The sequence below is a fragment of the Zea mays genome, chromosome 9, assembly GCF_902167145.1.
Source record: "Zea mays cultivar B73 chromosome 9, Zm-B73-REFERENCE-NAM-5.0, whole genome shotgun sequence".
In the NCBI taxonomy this organism is placed as follows: Eukaryota; Viridiplantae; Streptophyta; class Magnoliopsida; order Poales; family Poaceae; genus Zea; species Zea mays.
This window is the reverse complement of record NC_050104.1, coordinates 87,846,835-87,863,685: the sequence shown is the minus strand read 5'-3', so window position 1 is coordinate 87,863,685 and position 16,851 is coordinate 87,846,835. Positions and strand designations below refer to the sequence as shown.

Here is a 16,851-nt window from a genome sequence, read left to right as displayed (position 1 = left end):
AAACTCGTTCCTAAGGGAATGCAGAGATGAATTACCACCTAAGTAAAAGGTGAAGAAGCTCCAAAGTCGTTCCTAAGGGGATGCAGAGCTTAGCTCCAAAGTCGTTCCTAAGGGGATGTAGAGCTGAATTACCACCTAAGTAAAAGGTGAAGAGACTCTAAAGTTGTTCCTAAGGGAATGCAGAGTCTGGGTGTGTTTTCGTGTGGGTGTTCATCTTCGGCATAAACGTCATACTGCATCATACCAGCACATCATATCGCATAGCATTACATCATACATCATATCGCATCATCGAAAAAATTGTGGAGAAGGAAAAATGCTCCTCCGAAAATATCTGCTGGATTATGAAAGAATATGCTGAAGCACAAAGTATACCTTCGGCAGACATATTTTTACATAGCAGGGAAATCTTTGTCGGCAATATTATTATACAATAGCCGCGGGAAAGCATGTGGTATTCAATCGATAGAGGGGGCAATCTTTGTTTGCGAAGCATGAAAAGAAGGGAAGGTGGTTTTTCGCCGAAGACTCAAAAAACGGTACGTATGTAAGTTTCAGGCATCGCAAATAAATATATTACATTAATTTACATACAAATACTTGATGTTTGCCCCGGGCACATGGAGGCAACCACACACAAGCATTTACAGTTTCTAGCATACAAGAATTTAATCTTCTTTTAGAATTTTATCAGCGGCTTCATGTAATAGTCTGTCGACAACTTCATCGATGACTTTGTTAGCAATCTTCATCACATCCAAAGCTTCTTTCATGACTGGATCAGCCTCAGGGTTGTATGGCTCCGGTGGTGGCGAAAGGCTGGCTATAATAAAGAACATAATGGTGAATTTTGAAGCTATAAACAAACAACAAGAAAGCTTTAAAAGGATACCTATAATCATTGCACGTTCAGCAGCTTCTTCAGCTCGCTTTGCCTCTTCTCGGGCATCGTGAGATTCTTTTTCACTCTTTTTTATGGCTTCATCGACCATCTCACGGCCGCCCTTCATCCAAACATCAGAATAGAACTTCCCGCCTATCAAAGAAGCATCAGCTGAAGGTTCCTTCGTGTCATCTGCTGATAAGATGGCTTCTGTCTGGGTTGCAGCCTTAACATGTTCACAGCCAGTTTTCTCCAATATTGCTGCAACCCCTCGTGCACCGACGAAGGCACAAAAATCCCCATGATCGCTAAGTATCTCATCAAAAGCTTCGGCCTCTTCGCCTATCGACTAGATAACTCCTTCGGGATCACCACGAATAAATTTCTGCTCCGAAGAATAAGCTCCCACCTTTGCAAAGCTCTCTTTCAGTTTCTTCGCGCATTCCATGGATACTTTGTAGCATTTTTCCTTGGAATCCCGGAGTTCTTCAATGTTCTTATGCACCTTGTCTCTTTCCATTTCACTTATTTCCTGCTTAGCCTTCGCAACTTCAAAATTTTCATTCATTTTGGCAAGCTTTTTCTTTAAATCTTCAACCTCGGCTTTGTGAGCTTCGGTTTGTGCGTTAAGCTTGGCTTCGCTGCTTTTCAGCCTATCCACCAAAGAGAGCAGTATTTTGTCTTTTTCCTTAGTGTAATAACCTCCGATCGAAGATTTCCAAGAGCCAACTGGCAACTTTCATCTTCTTCTTTCTTCTGGGCCTTTAAAGCCTTTCAAAGGATGAGCACATACTAAAAAAGAAATAAGCTACAAAAATAATCTGCTTTCCAACAGGTTAAAGTGTTCCCACCTTCAGACTGTTATAGGCAAGGCTATCTGCGAGTTGGTCCTTCATCATTGCAGATAAGCCTAGTTCAAGCTTTGGATATCCTACATTGTCTGCCATCTCCCGACACACATGAATCTCTTTATTGTCAGGCAGACAATAAAGGAAGTCATCATCATCATCCCCACCATACACCAAGGACCCTTGAGGGTACTGCATATCTCTGGCGTAATGTTGCGCTTCGGCAATTTGCTCCTTTGATAATTTTTTCATTGAAGCATGACGCACTATGAATTCCAATTCCTCAGTAGGTGCTCCAGGAGCAGGGGATTCAGATTATTCGGTAGCACTCTCTTTTCCTAACATTAATGGTCCTTTGGCAGTATCCGAAAGGTCTTGTTTCAGCACCCTCTTCAGTAGTCTCTAAAGGTCTTGCTTCGGCGGAAACTGAGGGCCTAGCCTCAACCGCAGCCTGCGGTATGCCTGCTTCGGCAGATTTCTTTATACTCTCGCCTTCCATGCTAGGTGCTTCGGCAGAGGTAGGAGTTAACACCTTCGTGGATTCCATAACAGTGTCTAGTACGCTGGCCATCCTCCTTCATTTTCGGAGTTGTTGCAGGAATCTTCGATGCCTTCGGCAGCTCCATCCTTTGCAACGGGCTCAGAGCCTTCGGTTGCTCTGTCGATTTCTTTGTTCTGGCTCTTCAGCCGGCTTCGCTCTAGCTTCGATAGGAGCGGGACGACAAGGCTCGGATGCGCAAGAAGACCCCTCAATCAGCTTTGGCACTTCGGCCGTTTCAATATGCCTGGGCCGGTGAGTCAGAACCTTAATCTTTTTTGACTTCAGCGTGCCAGTAGCCGCCAAAATAGCAGTTTTCCTCTTCTTCCCTTGCTTCCGCACAGGATAACAATAGTCCGGATACACAAATACGATGACATCAAAAACTCTATTCAGTCTCTTCTTGCCTCAACCCCTGAAGGCTGTTGACATAACATCATCCTCAGCCCTAGAGTAAGCACCAAGCAGTTCATCACTGGTTGCTTCGATGGCATTTAGCCAGTCGTCATTTGGCTCATCAAACTGGCTCCTATACTTGAATGTATATTTCAGATAAACCAAACCACCTTCGCTGGATCCAGCGGCAGTTTCCTTCGGCATCTCCCATCCACTTCCGAGCGGCCACACTCTATAAGCAATATGCTCCTGGACTAAGTCCCTGGTCCTACTGTGTTAAAAGCAGCTTGGCACGCTTGTACGTCGTTCACAAGGGCAAGGGATGGTCTCCTAATGCCGAAGTGAGACCATATAGGATGTTGGATAATCCCCTTAATGTCTTCCCTTTCAACCAGATCATTTTTCACATAGAACCACTCCTGCATCCAGGCCCTCGGCCATCTCTTGCGAAATGTTGGAACTGGGTTGCTCACCTCAGAGCGAATACGAAGCCGTAGCAACCGAAGTTGTTGTGATATTGCTCTTTTCCGGTAGCCTTCATCTTATAAGACAATTCATGCATGTTGCATAAGCATTTTGCATTTGGTTCTAACCCTTGGCTCCTCATGATCCAAATATATATCCCTATCTTGATGATAGCTTCGGGAGTAAGCTGATGAAGATAAATTTCGAAAGTTTTCGGGATTTCGACCAGTATCTTATCCAGAGGGAACCGAAGCCCTGCTTTCATGAAGCTTTTATAAATGACTACCTCGTCAGCTTCGGGCAGGGGGACATTATTTTCCCTTCCAGCCCTCACAATAGAAATGTCACGGAAGTACCTTCCCCTCATTGCATCAATTTGACCTTGCTTGATCATCGACTTCCCGAAGACAACATGGCTTGGCCACCAGGGCCGATCTTCGGCACCCTCATTCTCACTTTCAGCATTAAAATCTTCACTATCACTAGAACTCTAAGATATCCCATCTAGTGTCTCATGTACAATCTTTTCTGCATTGGTCCTTTCCATAGCTTCGTAAAACTCGGACGTCGTTGGGTCGACAGTCTTCTTTTTGTCAGCCATTAAATCAAAACTTGTTGAAATGCCGAAGCTTAAAATCCGATCAAAACTCGACAAAGCAACAAAGTTTAAAATGGCGAATATAGTGTAAGCAACTAAAATGGCACAAGAAATGATTTCAATACAAGCTCCTATTTATATGCCTACCGCCCCACGATTTGGTGGGTCCGGCATGTCAGTGTCGTTCGCTATTCTAGCGAAGGTAAGGTGTTTTTTCGGACCTTCGGTTAAAGGCCTTCGTTCACGTCGCAGTCTAAATTTGTTACAAGGAAACAAATTAATCAATGGGCTACTGTTGGGGGCCTTCCTCTTCCGAAGGTCCTCAAAAATGTGACTAACCATATGTCTTCAGCATGATTATGAATAGTTACAGGAAGCTTCGGCTTTGGGATAGAGAACTTCTCTTATGACAGAACAAAGGGAAATGAAGATTGGACAACGAAGCTAGAAGCCAAAGGACTTCGGCTGGACATGTTGACGAAGCTCAATTATGATAACGACTGAAAAAGGATAAAGACCATACAGTCCTTAATAATTCTTGTTGATATTATAGGTAGTTACCAGGGACATAAATGTACTTTTATCCGGGCTACGTCCCATGCCTATAAATAGATGAATAGTAACACCATACTATTCACGCTGGATTGTAATCACTTTCACGTCATTCTCGCACCCCCACCTTCTGGCAAGACGAAGGTACCAATGTAATATTAATATTATTCATGTTTATGGAATGCAAGAGTAAATAGATTGTTGGTACATAATTATTATCATCTTTATTCCTTTGTTTTCCTTTATTTTCTTATTCGCGTTCATATTTATATGCTGAAATGATGAAGGTTTGTCCTTCATGCCCTTCGTCTGAAAATCATTATATTTGAGATGAAATAATGCTTCGAAGGATGAAGGTCTTTAACCATTAACAATTGGGTTGCCTTGTTCTTGATTTATAGCATTTGAGAACAAGTGACCAATAGGTATGAATGTAATATCGTACGAAGATGTATGACTACCTATAAATAGATTAATAGTACCATCGTATTGTTCACGCTGGATTGGAATTGCATTCACGCTTTTACCTTCGAGCAAGCCGAAGGTATAAATGTAATGTACATTATGTATCAGTTTGTTAATATATGAGATGAATTTTAATATTGTTTAAACATTTGATGTGAAATGAATAAATGACATAATGTTATATATGTAACTATATTTTTATATTTGTGAATGATGAAGACTTGTTCTTCATGACCTTTGTCCAAGACTCATTATGTCCGAAGGGAGATAATGCTTCAAAAGACGAAGGTCCTTAACGTTTGACAATTGTGTTACCTTGTTTTATGCTTCACAGCAATAAAAACAAGTGACCAACAACGTCCCATTCCACCCTCAGGGTTGTACTGTTTTCCCGGGTGGTCATCCAGCGAATAGGTCCTTACGGAGAGGTACTCAGGAAATAGCCTGAGTCCCCTAAAGTACCACATGTTCATCATCATAATCAAGATATCATCAATGTATCATAAATGTTCTCATCATGTTCATTGATTAAAGTAAGGCAATAGCATGACACTAATCATAGTAACCAATTCCCAAAGGGTAACCAAGGGCTGGAAAATAGAACACTAGTCAATCCTTAGGTTGATCATAGTATGCGAGACAATGAATTAGAAACTAAGTAGGACATAATGGGTTAGAGGACACTTGCCTTCACCAGGTTGCTGCTCACGGAAATCTCCTGTAACACACTCGGGAACCTCGGACCACTCGTTATCTACGTAAAGCAATCATTCATCCAACACACATGGAGAATAACAAAAGAATAGTACACCAAACATATGCAATAGAGTGAGCACAGGTTCAATAAAAGAGGTAAAGACACACAAGTACATTAAAGGTTTTGGGGTAGATCACTATGCCTAGTGGTCTATTGTTCTCTAACTAAGTCTATCTCAGCAAATTACTTACTTAAATAAACTCATTCCAGGCATGGGGTCATACATTAAATGAGGTTAGGCCTACACAATTACGCACTTGAATATTTACTGGGGTTTTACCTTTATTTTATTTCTAATGAAATTCCCATAGCCTTATTCCAACCTAGATACTAACCATAAATTTGAAACATGTAAACAGTGGATGAACATAATTTAAACAGATAGAAAATATTATAATGAACATTTTGCAATTCGAACCACCCAATTTGGAGTTCATATGACAAAGTTATGAAATTTACAAGTTTTGGTAATCAAAACCCTAAATTAATCCTATTTCTGTGATTAAAATAAAGTCCAGAGGTCTCTCTACAAGAAACTATGTGCTCGGGTGCAAGAAAACAGGACGGTAGGTTGATGCCTAAGAAATCGAGGGGCTCTTTAACAAAATGACCGAGTGAAGGGGATCGAGCATTCCCGGCAGTCCGATCTCAGATCAACAGCCGGTAACAGATCCCGTGGGCGTGAGCCCACAGTGACAGGTGGGCAGGGCAGTCAGCGACCCAAGACAAATGGGCGGGACTGACTGGCTGGGCATAGAGGTAGGGGCGCGGGGCACGGGGTGGTCTAAGGCCGTCAGATCCTTGGCGAACGATCGAGATCTGGCGCGGTTTAATTAAAACAGGACCGTCCGACCTAAGATGGGCGCCATGGATTGGATAGCTCGTCCCGGTCAGCTTTCCCCGGCCGCCAGCGATGGCGTCGCCCCATGTCCGCAGTGGGAGCTCACCGGAGATGAAGGCACGGGCGCGCTGAGGGGTTCTAAAGCGATGGGAAGGGCTTAGGAATGTTGGATGAGGTGGGGCGAACACGGAGGTGGACACGGCACCGACGCAAAGGCACTCGAGGGTGGCGGTCCACGATGAAATGGCTCGGCGGTGGCGCTGCCTCACTCCAGTGAGCAATTGTGTGCAACAGAGTGTAGGGAAGGGGAAATAGAAGGGCGGGGAGGTTGGTTACCTCGAGGGAAGACTCCGGGACCATTGAACGACGGAAGAGGCACGGCGAGAGCTCAGGTCGATGGCGACGGCGCTGCGGTTGTGCGGAGGGAAGTCCAGTAAGCAGCGGACAAAGAGAACTAGAGGGGGAGATGGCGAATTGAAGGGTGTCCCGAGTCGCGGACGTCGAGATGAAACTCACCGAGTGTAACACCCTGAATTTGGGGGTATAAAATTTCTTTCTAATTATCAACCAAATTCAGGTGTTACTCCTCTCTCTCTTTTTCTTTTGTTACACTTAGCTTAATTAGTGGAGGATTATTTATTTTATTTCGTCAAAACCATATGAGTCATGAAGTGTTGCATCATGTTGAGCCTCAAATATTCTTTGAATTATTGCACATTTTTTATTTAGATTGAATTTGAAACTTAGTTTGAATTTGAATTGAAAACCCTAGAGAAAATAAACAGAAAAGGCATTAGAAATTCCCTAAAAATAGAAAAACTCAATTCGGCCCAGCTAGCCCAGGCTGGCCCAACCCCCCCACGCGCGCGCCCACGCCCGAGCGCCTGCCCGCGCCGCCTGTCAGCCTGTTTCACCCGCGCGCTCTCTCCCCTCTCTCCCTCCCACTGCCCGGTGGGCCAGTCCTGTCGGTGCCGATTCTCTCGCGCTCGCGCCCCTTCTCTCCCACTGCGTGGTGGGCCCTTTCCATCAGTGTTGACCGCCCGTTCGCGGATTTCCCTCTCGCTGCCCCGTGGATCCCGCCTGTCAGCCCCTTCAGCCGTCCTTAACCTCTCACTCACACCCCCACCGTGGATGTGCCCACGACCGCACGTTCTCCGGCCACGTTCTCACAACCGCGCCCCTTTAGAAGCCCGCACACCGCTCGCCCACTTTCCCGCGTTCATTTGTGCCTCCAGCCGAGCTCTCTCGCCCCCTCTCTTGTCTAGTGCACACAACAAGGTCGTCTGCCGCCGCTCACCGAAGTTCTTCACCCGTTCCGCGACTGGCGTTGAGCCCTTGTTGCACCCGTTTCCTCGGTAAGCTCCGCCGCAGCACCAGTAGCTCGGGACACCCCTCGGTTCACCCCTAACCCCTCTGGTTTGTCCGGTTCACGTTCACCGGAGTATTCCCCGTGCTGTCGGAGTCCGCCGCCGTTGACCTAAGGCTCCAACGCATCCCCGCCATTCCCCAAGCGCTCCGGAGCTCGCACTCGAGGTGAGCAACCTACCCATACCATTATTGCGCCAAGTACCGCCCCAGTGCCCATGAAATTCTTCGCCGAAGTTGGCCCACGGCGTCGTAGTTCGCCTCGCCGTGTTCTGCGCCCTCTGCTGCCCCCATGCCGGTTTTGCGCCTATGGCTGGGTTCGCCAGATCGCCCAGAGCGCGCTCGAGGTATTCCCCAAACCCCTAGAGCCCCAGCGTGGGCACCCCCTCGTCTCCGGTGAGACCTCATCGCGGAGTCGAGCGATGCTGTCCTCATCCGTAAAACCTTCCTGGCGTTGATCTCCACCGTTCGATCCTGATCGCACGGTCCAAATCACTGGGTACATGTTCGCACCTGCGTGTCCTGTCCCTGGGCCCACCAGTCAATGCCTGCGCCCCCTAGCGCTGGGCCCGACTAGTCAACCCGCCTGTCCCTCTAGTCGCTGCCAACCGTCCCCGCCAGTCAGTCTCGCCAGCGCGACCGCGCCCGCGCGCGCGTCCGCGGATATGATCCTGGCCGTTGCTCGCTGATCCGATGGCCGAGATCACCCTGTACCCCTTCGCGTGTAACTTTAGCTAAAGAGACCCTCAGGTTTTAGAGAATTAACCCGACGTCCTGAGTTTTAGTGTGCAGACCCCTGGTTTCTTTTAAACAGCCCTCTGTGCTTTTAAATAATTACAGAATTAGACCTAATTTCATATTTTAAACTTCAAAACTTGTTTATTTCATATCTTTTTCATATGAACTCCAAATTTTGTGGTTCAAATTGCAAAATGTTCATAAGAATATTCTCTATCCAAATAAATTATGTTCATCTATAGTATTTACACTTTAATTTTATACCTAGACTATAAGTTAGTGTATATGTTGATTTATTCCCTTAATAAAATAAGTAAAAAGGAAAACCCTAGGGGTAAATGGATGTTTAATCTTGTGAGTTTAATAATGTGTAATATAAGAATTAATATCTGGTTTAACTTTTAGGTCTCTATAAAATGAATAGTATTAGATTATGTAATCATGGACAACACTTAAAGAGTAATTAACTCCTAAATAAGATTAGTTCATTTTATAATTTGATCTCCTTTTTCTTTAATTAGTACTATACCTTTTGAGATGTGTTCCAATGTTTGTACATGATTGGTGTGTTGTTAATTTGTCATTTACCAAATGTATTGAATGCATGATCATTTTATTTAGACAACGAGAAGCCTGTGGTTCCTGAGTGTGTTGTCGAAGATCTCTCCGAGCAACAACCTGGTGAAGGCAAGTGTCCTCAGACCTACCATGTCCTATTTACTCTATAATTCACTGTCCCACATTACATTATTGAAACTTAAGGATTGACTAGTCTGTATTTATCTTATCCTTATTTACCTTTTGGGTTATCATGGTTAGCTTATGCTATTACTTTAACATAATCAATGAACATGATGTGATTATTTATGATACAATGATGTTATCCCGATGATGATATTGTGATACTCTAGGGTACTCAGGTTGTTTCCTTAGCACCTCTTCGTAAGGACCTGTTTGGGGAGTGACAACCCGGGATAACAGTGCAACCATGAGGGTGGAATAGGACACCCTTACCTGATTAATTCGAGGAACCAGAGGAGTAGTTGGCTTCGCCGTCGGGCTATCAATGGGGTCTGGGCACAGTACTTGCTCCGCCGAGGCTGGTTGCAGAGGTTCTCGATTTGGTTTTGTTAGTCACCCTTCCTTTGGGGAGATGTACTGTGTTTATATCAAACTGGAGAAATCTAACGGGTGGCTATGACCTCTGGGAAATCTTTGTAAAGGCTACGTAATGAGACCCTGCTAGGTCACCTTGATAGTGATCAATGGGGAGGCTAAAACCCGGGCAGAAAGGGAATCACGACTTGTGGGTAAAGTGTACGACCTCTGTAGAGTGTTAGAAACTGGTATATCAGTCGTGCTCACGGTTAAGAGCGGCCTTGGGATCCTATTTGATTAGAAGAACTTTGGTTACTTTTATGATGATGGTTAACAATGATGGTTATAATTTTGATCTCTGGTATTTTCTCTTGGAGGAAGTGCTTCTAGGTAATAACTGGGTTTATTACTAAAATTTTGGCTCTACTTATAGTAATAAAAACTTGACCAACTAAAAGCAATTGTTCAACCTTAACTCCACATACAACTAGTCCACTTTAGCCAAACGGGACATTTGTTGAGTACGTTGATGTGTACTCACCCTTGCTTTACAAACCACTCCACCCCAGGTTGTCCCCACTATACTCAGTGCTCAGGAGGAGATGTTGACAACATGGAGGACTTTGAGGAGTTTTAGGACTACGATGAGTTCTAGTTTATCTTAGTGGCAAACACCCAGTCAGCTGCCTGTGTAGGCTTATCTACTACGTTTTGTATTTCCGCACTTTGATATTAATGTTGAAGGCTATGGTTATGTATTAGACTCTATGGATGTCTTGGACATCTTGATGTAATTAAAGTACCTTCCCGCTATTTACTTTGAGCATTGTGTGATGATGTCCAATTATGAATCGCTGTATACGTGAGTTCTGATCCTGGCACGTACATGGTTCGCATTCGGTTTGCCTTCCAAAACCGGGTGTGACATAAGTGGTATCAAAGCCTTGCTGACTATAGGACCGCTAACCTAGACTAGAATGGTCGCCATAAGGACTATAGACCCCTACTCTTACCTTGACCTTAGTGTCCTTTCAAAAGTTGGTCATCTTGACCAATTCTATGTTATCTACTTATCTCACAAAATTTTGTCTCACTTTTCTTTCTGTTTACTTTCTGGTCTTATAGTTCTACTCTCACTCTTGTGCTTACGATGTATTTGGTAGATGGCTCGTATTAGATGCACGTCACGTAAGTCTGTGATGCCCTTTTTGCCTTCTCACCCGGTGGAGCGTTCACTGTGTCTCTGTAACACCCCTAGTGTTACGTGAACTAAAACTCTGACATGTCATCATAAACATTTGCATTATCTTGTTTGTTACACCTAGAATGCATTTACTAGGTTAAAATTTTCGATTCAAAAGTGTGGTGTTGTGTATTAGAGTACAGGGCTCAGACTAAGAACTTTATTTAAGACATGGGAAGAGAAGTCGTCTCTTGAGCAAGTAATAAGTTGGCTTGGAATTTAAGGTATTAAATGTAAGACTTAGAACCTAGAGCAAGTTTGTTTTCAAAGGGAGATCAAGTGGAAGGAACACTTGAGCTCAAGGATCAACTTAGAAACCTTAATGTAAGGGTTGAAAGTTTGTTTGCAATTATGTGTAAGCAAACAACTCCTAAACCAAGGATACTTTGGATCTGAGTTCTATAAGATAAAGTTGAATTTGAGATTAAGAAGCAACTTTGCTTTAGGAGGATGGATAAGTTTGCTTTGATATGTGGATTAGAAGTGGTGAACTACTTAGGGTGGTTGAGTATCTCTAACCCCTAAACTGGAGCCCAAAAGTGGATTTGGAGATCTAGCCACATTTTGCAAGAGGTAAAAATACCAAGTTGGTAGGATTTCCAAAGTTGCACAATTTTGTTATTTGGAGATTTCCATGTTGTGTGGAGAAATTTGGAGAAATTCACAAAGGTTCAGTTTTGGAGTTCCTGAAAATAGCAGCAACTAGGCAATTTTAGTCCTTTGTAACTTTTGATCTAGAACCATTTTGAAGATGCTCGTTATAACAAAGTCATAGAGCTACATGAGGAGTATAAGTTTGGTTAAGTCATCTAGCTCTAAAACTATTTGAAACTTAGAGAAAAACTGGTCCAAAGTAGAGCTAACAGAGTTTCTAGATTTCAGACTTGATAGAATTCAGAGTCTGAATTTCAGCAATTGGAGCAAACTTTGGGCTATTGTAGTTTGGAATCCAAGAGGTTTTGGTTAATGATCACTATAGCAACCTTGTGGAATAAGTATATGAGAGAAACTTTTATTAAGTGTGACAGCTCTGGAACTATATACAACTAGGAGAAAAGGTGATCCAAAGTAGAGTTGTCAGACTTTTTGAGTTCTTAGATTTGGGACAGTGAACTGAAACTGAGATTTCAGTATATGTAGCTGTTTTTGGAGCTCAATTGTGCCTAATCCATGAGGTTTTGGAATTAAAGACCATGTGATGGTCAATAAGTCTCCTTAAGTGACTTTGGTTTGATCCTACACAAAAAGTGTAGAAAAAGTTGACTGAAAATGAGCTGTTGAGTTGCTGGTGACTGAAATCAGTTCAGTTAACAAAAAACTGAAATTCAGTAAATGGTGCCAAATTTGGAGATCATTTGTGATCAATCCAAGTGGTTTTAGACTAAAGTTTCCATAACAACATTGGAGCACATAATGCAGAGAACAAGTTTCATTAAAAGGGTTAGACTTGGTTCCACATAAACCTAGGAGAAAAAGATGTTCCAAGTTGTGCTGTCAGGATGGAGAGATGTTGATTTAGTTGACTGTTGCTAGCAGTTTTAGTGAGTTTTATCCACCTTTGGAGCTCTATGATAATTAATCTATGGAGATTTTGGTTAAGAGTTCTGTAGTAAAGTCAAAGTCCATATAAAGGGGAACAATTTTTATGCAAAGGGTTGACTTGTTACTGTGTATAATTTGGAGAAAAAGGAGTGACAAAACCCTCTGTCAGACTCAGTGTGATGCTGTTTCAGATTTCTGAAACTGAATTTTCAGTGACATTGGCTGTACTTTGGGGCACTGTAACTTTTGATCCTTTCATTTTTGGTCTTGGACTGCTGCAACAAACTAATAGAGCTATAGTTGGAGAATGCTTTTGGTTGAAAGGGGTGGGTTTGTTGCCATGGTGATTCGTGCAATAACAAGGCTTGAATAGGGAGGTGCAGATGGTGCAGTAGGGCTATTTCATTCACGTTCAGAGTTTGGTTTCGAAACTGAACAAGATCATCCCCTGCTGCTCGCCCTTGTTTGTGTTTATAGGTTGAGATGTGTATGGAATGGATGCCTGATATCTAGAAGCCTCACTCCCAACTGAAAGTATCTAGTTTTGGATTAATTTGTGCCTGCTCACAGGTGCACAATTATCTATTGCCCTGGACAAAGAAAAATAAAACAGGGTCTAGTAACCTTATCCCAGCAGAAATATCAAGTATTGGACCACTTTGTGCTTAGCCACAAGTGATGTTCCCAACTGCGTTTCTTTTGTTTGCAGTAGGAGACAAAATGGATATTTTGGCTTTGGGGATGGGACCAAATTCAGTGTCTCTGACTGGTGCTGTGAACCAGACCAGGTGTAGTGACTATAGTATGGATCAGTTGTGAGTACAACAATTATCTTCTCTCCCTGCTGTCCTCCACTTATGTGCACAAACTGGGATAGACTTGGGGTGGACAATATGGAGCTCGAGATTCAGTCACCCCCTCTACAGAAAATTCACCCCCTCTACAGAAAAATATCAGTTTGCACCATTGAGCCTATCCACAAGGGAAGTCCCTTTCTGTTTATTACTGTCTTCAGAACTGGACATAATTAGATAATTGTGTTGTACCTGTGGTATTGGACCAGGTTCGGTGTCTCAACTGTGCAGATGAACCAATGTGGAATTGATACTTGGGAGCCACGTTTGTAAGCCCCTATTGTGCTGGCGCACTGGGAAACACTCCCCACAGCATGGTTGCCATGTGCAGGGACACCTGCCCCTATATTCAGTGCCTTGGGGCTGAATTTTGTGAAGTTCTCCCCTACCCTCAACCTCTAGCCAAAGTAGCTGCTTGTGCGTTGTAGTTCCTGTCTCCACGACAGTTTTAGCTCCCCTCCTCAGCCACTAGATCGATCTGCCCTTGTTCATCACAACCAACTCCTGTGTCTGGTGACCACAACAGCAATCCTTCAACCTCATCATGGCCAGGGTTCGTGGAGATTGTCTCGGCCGTGTTGTGCCCATTCCTTGTTCCTCACAGGTCAGTGAACCTCACACCATTTACTGCTTGAACTCTACCACTATTGGTTGCCTGGAACTAGGTGTGAAATTTGCTCAAACATAGGTTATCAGGTTTCTGGATCCCAGACTTAGTGCATAAGGCTGAAACTAGGTTTTAGTGTGTTGAGCTCCACTTTGGTGCCTCATAAAAATTGTTCTGAATGTTTTCAACCTAGGGGTGCTATACTAAAGTAGTAGAGCTATATCTAAGGAATAACTTTGATAATGTGAGCTTGGTCTGTTGCTGTGTAAAAGTTGGAGAAAAGGTTGGCTAAAGTTGGACTGTCAGGCTGGACACAACTGAATTTTTTTTATTCAGTTCTGTGAACTGAATTGCAGCAGTATGCCTAGTTTGGAATTCATTTGTGACTGATTCATGGAGTTTTGGATTAAGGGTTCCATAGCAAAGTTGTAGACCATAGTAAAGTGAACAAGTTTACTAAAGTGAGATGGACCTGGTTCCACATAAATTTGGGAGTAAAAGTGGCCAAAAGTTTGACTGTCATGTGGTTGGTGACTTAGTCTATTCAGAACTGAAAGTCTGAAATCAGTAATTTTAGTGCAGTTTTGGAGCTGTGTAGTGCCTGTTCTAGGTGGTTTTGAACCAAAGTTTCTGCAGCAAGTTTGAAGAACATGTGTTAGAGAACAACATCCTTTAAGTGAGTTGGGTTTGACCCCACACACAAAGTGGTGTAAAGACTGCCCAAAGATGGACTTCAGTTGTAGAGACTGAATTTCATTCAGCTGCCTGAAAACTGAATTTGCAATGTGTATTTTCAGTCTTGGAGTGTTATACCAAAGTGGAAGAGCAATACTTAGGGAATAGATTTGGTTAAGTAGGTGGGGTCTGTTGTCATGTGAGTTTATGAGATAAAAGGCATTGAACAGAGGGGAGAGGAATGGAGCAATGGAAGATGAATTCAGAGAACTGAAAGCAGGTTCAGTGAATTGTGGTTGATTCTTGGACACTATAACTTGTAGTACATGCAGTTTGGATCCTTGCTTAAGGCATAAATGAAGCACTTGGTTGGTTATGGAGGCAAGGTTTCCTAGTTTGGTTCGTGAATTGTGTTGTGATATTAGAGTATTTAGCTCTCTTAAGGTTTTGTTAGTTTTTATGTGCACCTTTAGAGAGGTGTAAGTGTTGTGATGTTTTTTTAGTATTTTCTTTTCAAGTTGCATAAGCATAAGCATTCATGTTCATATCTTTACATGTAGAATTCCCATAAGAAGAAGATGAAATTCAAAAAGGGGTTTCTTAAGAGGAGTCTGCTTCAGTGCCTGCTCATCAAGTGATGGGAGCCATCTAACTAATCATCGTGTTAGAAGTATCTAGAACCTCTTCTCTGCAACAAACCCCGGTGCATTTGCCCCTTCCTTGTGTTTTAAATGCTTTATCACCTAAAATGATGCATTAGGTGATAGGAGTTGTGTGATGAACAATTGATGCATTACCATTCCTTGGAAGTTGATACTTTACCTTGATCCCTGATTTATAAAAAGAACTGATAATGCTTAACCCTGCTTAGAAACAGAAAAATCATTTGTTTTCAAAAAGAATGATTGTGGAACATTGGTTATGGGCTTTTTGATTCAAAAATCAAAGCAATCTAAGGTGATGATTCCTCTACGGCCGGAGTGGACTCGTCACTCGAAAAGAGTACCCCTGTCGGGTACCAAAAATGGGGAAATGGTTAATAAATCTAGATCAGGCACTGAGCAGACAGAGTCGCCCGTCTGTGTCGATTAAGGACCGTACCGTTGACTGGCCTATTGTGGTTGAGACTTTGCAACTAGCCACATACCCTGGTATGGGACAGGGTAAGCTTGAACCCGGCTATTCCATACGTGAAGAGACAATCGCGCACTGGGAGTGGAGAGATGGCGGGAGTAGCATGTACCCTCCTGGCATAGTAGCACGCTTGGTAGGGTAATGTGCTCTCGGGTGGCGCGGACCTGTTCATGTAGTGGAGGACTCCGTGGGAACGATTGACATATGCAAGGGTTAAGTGCTACATATGTCGTGTGGTTAGAGATCCCCAGCTGGGTATAATCGGTTCGAATCGTCGTTGCTCCTCGATTATGGAGACTCATCCCGGTGACCATCATCGTAGTTAGCAAGTGAAATATGAGAATGAATAAAATGCAGCTAGTATAGGCCAAGTGCTTGAACTAGACTAGGTAAATATAGATTCAGGTAATAACCTAACTAGTGAAATAAAACTTGGCTTAAGGATCAACTGGTAGCAAGCTTTTCTGCAAAAGGAGTCTTTGATCATTGATAAACCTTACCTTGATTCCCAATCAACTAGCATACCCTTGAGAGTCTTTTCTTTAGTCGGGTAAGTCTTGCTGAGTAATTGCGTACTCAGGGTTTTATCCCCTGTTGTTTTTGCAGGAGAAGTTTTATTCCCTTATCTTTTGGTTAGTTACTTCATGTGGAGGCCTTGAAGCTTAGAATGTTTATGTGTATCTCTTATGGAAAGGCTTCACCCTTCCAATTATTGTAATAAGTTATGCACTTTGGGTACTATCAGGACTTGTAATAAATACATCTCTTTCTACCTTGTAAAACTTGAGTTCTGGAATGTAAAGTGTACTTTATAAAAGTCTTCCGCTCTATCTCCAATGTGTGTGTATCAAATGTGATTACTGTAATATACCTGTTATGTGGGAGATCCTTGGGATGATGAGTTCCAGTTGGTGAACTCGATAGCCTTGTTAAGTTACCTGGTACACGTGCACAGCCACCCGAGGCCATTAAGGCAAGGATTGGTGCACGTGGGCCCGATAACTTGGGAGGGCTGTCACAGTCTCATGGTGCCAGGTCAGTCTAGTCACCTGGAGAGACTGCATCGTCGCCTGCACGAGGACCAGGAGCGCCGACACCAGGAGCACCGACACCAGGAGCAGGAGCAGCAGAACTCTTCCCCCACGCCTCAGCAGGAGGTGGAGTCTGGGAGGCCGCCTTACCCTGCATCTCAGCTAGAGATGCCCCCTGCACCACCATAGGGCATCCCGGCTGCTGGAGGAGACCCTAACAG

At 43.4% G+C, this 16,851-nt stretch overlaps 1 long non-coding RNA gene across 1 annotated transcript; it reads left to right on the top strand.

Moving 5' to 3' along the window:
* The first annotated feature begins 13,363 nt into the window (after window positions 1-13,363).
* Window positions 13,364-16,410, top strand: LOC103638634 (uncharacterized). Its single transcript, XR_558941.4, has 2 exons — window positions 13,364-13,787; window positions 16,206-16,410. It is a non-coding gene; the product is annotated as an uncharacterized lncRNA (long non-coding RNA).
* The last annotated feature ends 441 nt before the right edge of the window (window positions 16,411-16,851 follow it).